Raw genomic sequence first — 7,609 nt, forward strand, 5'->3', positions numbered from 1 at the left:
GAATTCCCTCCCTTTGAATATTACGCAGGTGCCATCTCTGTTATCTTTTCAGCGCCTTTTGAATACTTTCCTCTTTCAACAAGCCTTTTAGGTTGAGACCTATCCCAGTCTGCGTCTGTGTTGGAATTGCTTTTTAATATGTTTTTAAACCTTAAAAAAAAAAAACCAATATGTTTTTAAAGCTTTTTTTTAAAGATGTCTTCAAAGCTTTTAAAAATGTTTTTAAACTTGTTTTGTTTTAATGTAGAGTTTGTTTCTTTACCTAGCTGGACCATTTACATTTCACTCTGGCATAGGGTTGCCAGGTTCTTGGCCTGAGACTGATCCTGTATCTTTAGGAGAAGAGAAAATCAGCCAAGTGCAGGTGTTCTTGCAACCCTGTAATGGGAAAAACCACAAGGTGGAATTCTCCCTTCCCCCTGCATAACTTTTAAAGATACAGAAGACCTCTTGGAGGCTCAACCAAGAGGTCTTCTGTATCTTTAAAAGCAGTGCAGGGGGAAGGCAGAATTTCACCTTGTGGTTTTTCCCATTACAGGGTTGCAAGAACACCTGCACTTGGCTGACTTTCTCTTCTCCTAAAGATACAGGATCAGTCTCAGGCCAAGAACCTGGCAACCCTATATGCTCTGTGTGTGGAGCGCACATGTTTGCTGTGAACTCAGAGCCTGTTCCATGACACTGGATTTCCAGCTACCATGCCCCCTCAAGTTACCAGGAATGCTTCCCTTCCCCTGCCAGGGTCCACCCCACCTCACTGATGAGGGCCTGGGATTTTGAGACTGCCATTCTTCCCTTTCGTTGCTGGAGGCACATCCTCGCCTGCCTTCTCCTCCTCCCTGTTTTTAATGGTGAAGGGGGAGTACAGCATTTAAATGGTTAATTAAAGAGAATTAAATGGAGGTCTAGAGAAGCTTCCTCACATTAAGGCAATCCTCTCTAGGCTTTCCTATTAGACTCTATAGTATTAACCCATTCATTGCCTTTTCAACCTACTTCTTTCACTCTAACTGGATGAAACCTGAAGTTATCGCGGTGGGGAGAAGATGACTTGGATATGCATCCCAGTTTGACAGAATGTTAGCAGATTGGGACCAGAGTTATATCAAAGATTTCCAGAACATGTTGATACATTATTCCTATCTCCATGACACATGAGCGGCAAAATTGCTCTTTCAAACCAGGCTTCTTACTTATAGGATAGTAAGAAAAAAATGAATGGCATGTAGTCAAATGATAACAAAGGAAAAAATTAAAAGACCTGAGAATGCAGGCACAAAGTATCTGAATTTGCCTGAAGAGCTCTATGCTCACTTCTCTTTAGGCCTACTTTTCTGCAGCAAAGCACAGAGGGGGAAAAAGAGCAATGCAAGATAACATGAAATCAATTCTCTGCAACACCACCTTCTATCTGAAAGCATTGGTATCTCTGCCAGTAATGGGAATAACAGCTGCAAAATGAGCCCCCTGAGACCGTTTAATGATTTATTGAAGGGTCACTGGAATGCTACAGTTTAGACATTGAAGTATTCATTGTAATTCCCCAAATTCTAACCAGCTGTAATTAAGCTCTTTAATATGCATGAGGAATGGTGGAAAGCTGCTCAAGAGAGATTTTGTGAGCACTATAGACTCAGACTATATTCTTTTTAAGCATCATCGTTCCTCTGAGTAATCTGGGTCATCACTGATGAGTGGATAACAGTTCCCCCTCGACGAGACAAGAAAAGTGTGGATATCACAAAAGCAACCTGAACAAATGTCTTTTCATTGCTCTTATTTGCTTTTGGCTCCAAGTACCACGGAGACCCTCCATGGCGCAGAGTGGTATGCGGTGGTAATGCAGCCAAAGCTTTGCTCACGGCCAGAGTTTGATTCCAACGGAAGGAGGAAGTCGAATCTCCGGTAAAAGGGATCGAGGTCCACTCAGCTTTCCATCCATCCGTGGTCGGTAAAATCAGAGCTTGGAAAAGTAATTTTTCCAAGCTCTGGGTAAAATGAGTACCCGGCATACGCTGGGGGGTAAAGAAAGGCCGGGGGAGGAACTGGCAATCCCTCCCCATATATACAGTCTGCCTAGTAAATGTCGCAAGACGTCACCCTAAGAGTCGGAAACGACTCGCACTACAAGTGAGAGGACACCTTTACCTTTTACCAAGTACCAGGCTGGATCTCATGTCCTTCATGACCCAGCCTTGCCAACTGGCTCTCTGTGCCTCATTCCACCTCACCTTCAGCTGTCTATGGTTAGGATATAAGACTGCATCATTTCCCGTTCCATCCTGTATTTGTTTCATGAAGCACTGTTTCCATTCCCCTGCAGTTTGCCTTCTGCCAGAAATGACATTATTCGTCTCACTGTCCACTGTGGCAAATTTGTTACATAAATAAATTACACTGCTCCACCCCATTTATTTCAGTGCAAACGCCGTGCAAATGGGAGTGGAGATGTAATCAGTTACGCATCATTTGCAGACTGAAAGCATCAACAGTGAATACTGACTGAATCCACTGGCTTGAATTCCATTCTGGGCATGGGTGAATAAGCGAACACTGGCAATTCCTGCCCGTTTCTGTTTTCATTGTTTTTCATTCTTATGTTCTTTTGAATGACAGAGCATGTTGCTTTGCACAGAGATGACTTTGTTCAGAAGTGAACAGCCGTTAGCTGCTTGAGGAATGACCCTTCCCAGAGTAGAAGTCGTTAACAGTATATGTGCAGTGAGTGGATGTGAGTGTGTCCTTCAGGCTTGAGGGGAGGTAGGACTCAGGGCTGGGCTGCACCTAGGAATGGCAGAGAAATTTGATTCAGTTCACATTTAGGGTAGAAACATGCACACTGTTCTGCCAGTTCCAGTGCATCTCCACCTCTATCTTCTGAAAACATGAGCACATGACAGTAGTCAAGCCCTTCCCCTATTTACTGTAAAACTTGGTGGGACCAGCTCAAGTACTTTTTTTTTTTAAATCAGCTTTAAAGAGATTTCACAACTGATCAGCAGATCAATCCGTTCCCCTTCCAGGTGTGGCTAGTGGAAACGCTTTGGACTGAAAGGCAAGCCTACCTAATTCACACTTGCTGTTTGCTTGCGGGTTTCCCACTGGGATATCTAGCTGGCCACTGTGAGAAGAGAATGTTGGACTAGGTGGGTCTTTGGTCTAATCTAGCAAGGTTTACATCCAGGTGTTGATGTTCCAACTACTGCCCATGGGTGCTGCAAGCTCATGCCTGACCTGGAAGGTGGCAATTCTAACTAACGGATTCAAGATGTTCCAGGTGCTAAAGGTATTGTCGGCTATAATGCACTCACTAATTTATATTGCCCAGCCATCATCTCGAGTTCCCAGATTTTACAACAGGGTTGTGAACCACTGGGAGAAATACATAACATGTTATTTGAACAGAGATTAATGGCACAGATGAAACGAGTAGGTGATCCGCAAGCAGTTATGGCTATCATACACCTTCAACTACCTACGGCCATACTACCCTGAACATGTCCAATCTTGTCTGATCTTGCAAGCTAAGCAGGGTCAGGCCTGGTTAGTACTTGGATGGGAGACCGCCTGGGAATATTGGGTGCTGTAGGCGTAGAGGAAGGCAGTGGAAAACCACCTCTGAATACCTCTTACCACAAAAACCCTATGAATATATCCAAAAAAGATTCATAGGGTTGCCATAAGTCATAATTGACTTGAAGGCATATAACGACGACACCTTCAACTCTGTCTCCACCACTGGAGGCAGCATGCTTCTGAATACCAATTGCTGGAAATATCAAGTGGGGAGAGTGCAGTGGTGCTCAGGTCCCGCTTGGGGGCTGTGATGTTCCTCTATTAGTGTATATATGGTAAGTGCTGTTTGTATAGGAGATACATGGTAAGTGGAATGAAAGAGGAGGGGGGAGTGAATGGGCAGTAGAATGCTGGATGATTGGCTGAATGTTTAAAATGGCTGACAGTATAAATGGAAGGATGTCAGGTAAATCTGGGTGGATGTGAGGTGGAGTGTGGACGTTAGAGGGTTGTTTGGTGGGTTTATGAGAGGAGAGTGTGGAGTTCGGATTAATACTAAGACCAGTACCTCAGGAATAGATGAAACCATATGCTTAAGTGCCTTTTAAAGTAATCTTGTTATCTTTGTTATTTAATAAATACTTTTGGTTTACCAAAGGCCTGATCCTTGGCTGGGGTTTCACAGACCAGAAGGGAGGGTAAGGTAAATACCAAGGCTGAAGAGTAACAAATGGTGGCAGTGGGGAAGGGAAGAATAATCACCCATCCCATAATAATCACCCATCAGGAAGCACCCATTGTGGCGAACAACCCTTTTTTCTGAGTGCACATCCCATTTGTTCATTTTACATTGCATACCTAAGTACTTTTTTTCACTGTTCTGACTCTTCTGCTAGTCAATTTAAATAGCTGATCTCTCTTTCCCACCCACCCTCATCACTTGCAGATCTATGGGAGCAAAGGAAATGGTGAACTGGGCAGAAACGTCAAGGCCAATGCCCAAGGGAGGAAGACGTGCATGAAAGCCTTTGCCCAGATCAGGGCCTGTGTGAGATCCCCCAAGGGGTGGAGCCTCCGACTCCTATAGAACCTTCTCCCAGTCTGATCTGCTTCATTGCTGCAGCAACAGCTCTCATTCCAGCTCTAGCCTCATTGACCTGGAGAAACAGGCAGGGGGCATAAATATTGTTGCGCGCCTCCCCAATCTCCAAGCGGTGAGATTCCAGAGGTCCCTGCGCTCATCCAGAGTTTGGTTTCCTTTGGGAAGGTCAGTGGAGACTGTGGTGTCTTTATGAAATATGGTTTATTTATTTACACACATTCCAACCTGAGCTTAGGATGGAGGGGTTCAAGGCATTAGCAGTCCAATATCCAGTTTTCCCATCAGTATTACAGGAGGCACCCCAAATGCCATGGTGCAGAGAGCCAGCCTCTCTGCCTGCCTCCAGTTCCCAGCAATTCTTCCTCACATCTGAAACCACAAGCCTCTCCTAGCAGCCAGGAGGGGGGGGAGGCTCTCCTGAAGAGTTTCAATGACAAAAGAGTCTTCCTGGCCCATCACCAGTTGCTGGGCAACTGATAGACCCATTATCCTACCTGGCCACTTTATTAGCTTAACAAAAGAGACTCATCTGACCAGCAGAGTGAGTTCCTCATTCCAAGGCACAGAATTCCAAATCAGAGGTTGGAAGGGGACCCACAGGAATTATCCATTCCAACCCCCATACTCATAACAATATGATGGTCATCATCAGTTCCAAACCCACATTGGCCAGAGAGTACATTTTATAGAGCCAACTACATCAGTAGCGTAGCAAGTTTTGGGGTTGAACAGAGAGCTCCACTCCAGGCAGGAATAAAATCTGTGTGAATCACTCCTTAATAAATAACCTGACAGGTGAAGGGCATGTCGAAGCACCCGCATATAAAGCAGCCACCCATTGGCCACTGACTGATCCTCCCCCCCTTCCCAAACACATTCAAGGGCATACATCTCAGTCAACATGTTTTGAAATGGCAGAGGCTCTGGTATTTATTGCTCCTCTAATGGATTATGAGGAACCTGCACAGCTAATGTGGGTGCAGGTGAAAATTAAGCAGAAGCACAGGATAAAGGTCAGGGAAATGCCGAGGCAAAATAAACAGGCTACATAGAGCCACCAAGGTGCTAAAGAGAGCCAATTTAATCCACTGCAGAAGCCTTACTGGAGTTAGTGAAAAGATCTAATGATGGGTGATCTCCATCCCCTCCTCCTCACTCAGCCCAGAATGTGTTCAAGTAAACTAGTTTATTTTCACCATAAATAGCAAATGGTTGTTAGACTGAGCCCATCTAAGAGTTCAGATCTTGTTGTCAAACTGGATTATTAAGAGGTATGAGACAACCTCAACCTCTCCCATCGGTGGCCAGGGGCTCCATGTCAGTGGGGCAGTGGAATCCACTCCAGGTTTTAGTCCAAACTTTCAAGGAGCTGTCCAAGGTGCAGAACCTTGACAGTTCAGACTAAAATCCCAGCCTTTCACAACCCTGGTGCCCTCCAGAAGTTGTTGGACTACATCTCCCTTCATCCCTGACCATTGGACATGCTGGTTGGGGCTGGTGGGAGGGCTGCTTTTTTCTGGGAAGGCATGAGGCTGGGAAAGGCTGCTTTGTTCTCCTCCAGGTCTTCCTGAAACAACACATTAAATACACACTGTTTACATATGCCATAATTTAATCATACTCTGATAAACTAAATGTCAGAGCCCACCCCATGTCTGCAATGCATTAAACATTTCTCTCCATCCTTTTTTTTAAGTAACAAATGTGCCCCACATTTGTTAGAAAGAAGTAACATTTGGCAAATGTCAGCACCTCTCATGGGTTTTGATGAGGTTGTGGTGTTGCGCTGGCCATTGATTTTAGCTATGAGTGTGCCTCATTGAAGTATCTATCATCTTCACACAAGATGCTTCAGCTATCAGGGAAGCAAATGTCAGATTCATGCTTGGACCCCAAGTGACAAATGAATGGAGTTTTTCTCGTTTCCTGAAAGTCAAACTTGATCATCGAATGGCGCAGCACAGGCTGCAGAGGGTGTTTGTCATGACTGTGAAATGTTGAGGGAAGTCCACACATATCAAAACTGCTCTGAGAGATTCATTGTAAATAAGCATCAACTGGTGCCAGTGGCAACTGGTGGCTCCGATGTCAGTGGGGCAGTGAATCCACTCTGGGTTTTAGTCTGAACTTTCAAGGATCTGTCCAAGGTGCTGAAGCAGTCCAACCTGCAGAGCTGATTCACCGTCCACTGACCCTGGAGCCACCACTCTCCATTGATTGATGCACATAAGGACAACAAAATGAGCTCATTAAAAATATTTGTTGAAACTGTTTAGAGTGTTGTTAGGAGACCCCACAAAGTGCTATAGTTGGCATCACTCTTAACAAGCTATAGTTCCCAGGATTTGGGGGGGGGGTAAGCCTTGACTGTTAAAGTGGTATAAGAGTACTTTAAATGTATGGTGCTACAGTTTTTTCCAATGTTTTGCTGTTGTTATATGCCTTTAAGTCAATTATGACTTATGGCAACCCTATGAATCAGCAACCTCCAATAGCATCTGTCATGAACCACCCTGTTCAGATCCTGTAAGTTCAGGTCTGTGGCTTCCTATATGGAATCAACCCATCTCTTGTTTGGCCTTCCTCTTTTTCTACTCCCTTCTGTTTTTCCCAGCACTGTCTTTTCTAGTGGTAACAGTCAGCAAATGTGTGAAAGTACCTGATACTTGAGTCAGTGTCCTGCCCAAACACCCTGACGTCAGTCACGAACGAGGAGCTGTGCTTTTCTTTAACAGATTTATTAACGGATTTGGGGTCAGAGTGCTTCATGAATCAGCTTACACAGGGGTTCAGCATCAGTACTAGGCTAGACTAGAGACAACTACATTGCCCTAAGACATTGTTGCAGCAACTAATCTCGCCCCCTCCCCCAGCTTAAGTAAGGTTGGGTGGGCACCGAACTGAGTGTCACTGTTGGGAGTGTGCGTGCACCTGAAAGCTTCGCCTCAGGTGCTTATTGTTCTTGCTGGCGCTGGTGCCTCTGTGAGCAAG

At 44.9% G+C, this 7,609-nt stretch overlaps 1 pseudogene; it reads left to right on the plus strand.

Moving 5' to 3' along the window:
- Positions 1-3,473: 3,473 nt before the first annotated feature.
- On the plus strand, positions 3,474-3,592 carry LOC133386289 (5S ribosomal RNA; annotated as a pseudogene).
- The last annotated feature ends 4,017 nt before the right edge of the window (positions 3,593-7,609 follow it).

This window comes from Rhineura floridana, chromosome 5 (assembly GCF_030035675.1).
Source record: "Rhineura floridana isolate rRhiFlo1 chromosome 5, rRhiFlo1.hap2, whole genome shotgun sequence".
In the NCBI taxonomy this organism is placed as follows: Eukaryota; Metazoa; Chordata; class Lepidosauria; order Squamata; family Rhineuridae; genus Rhineura; species Rhineura floridana.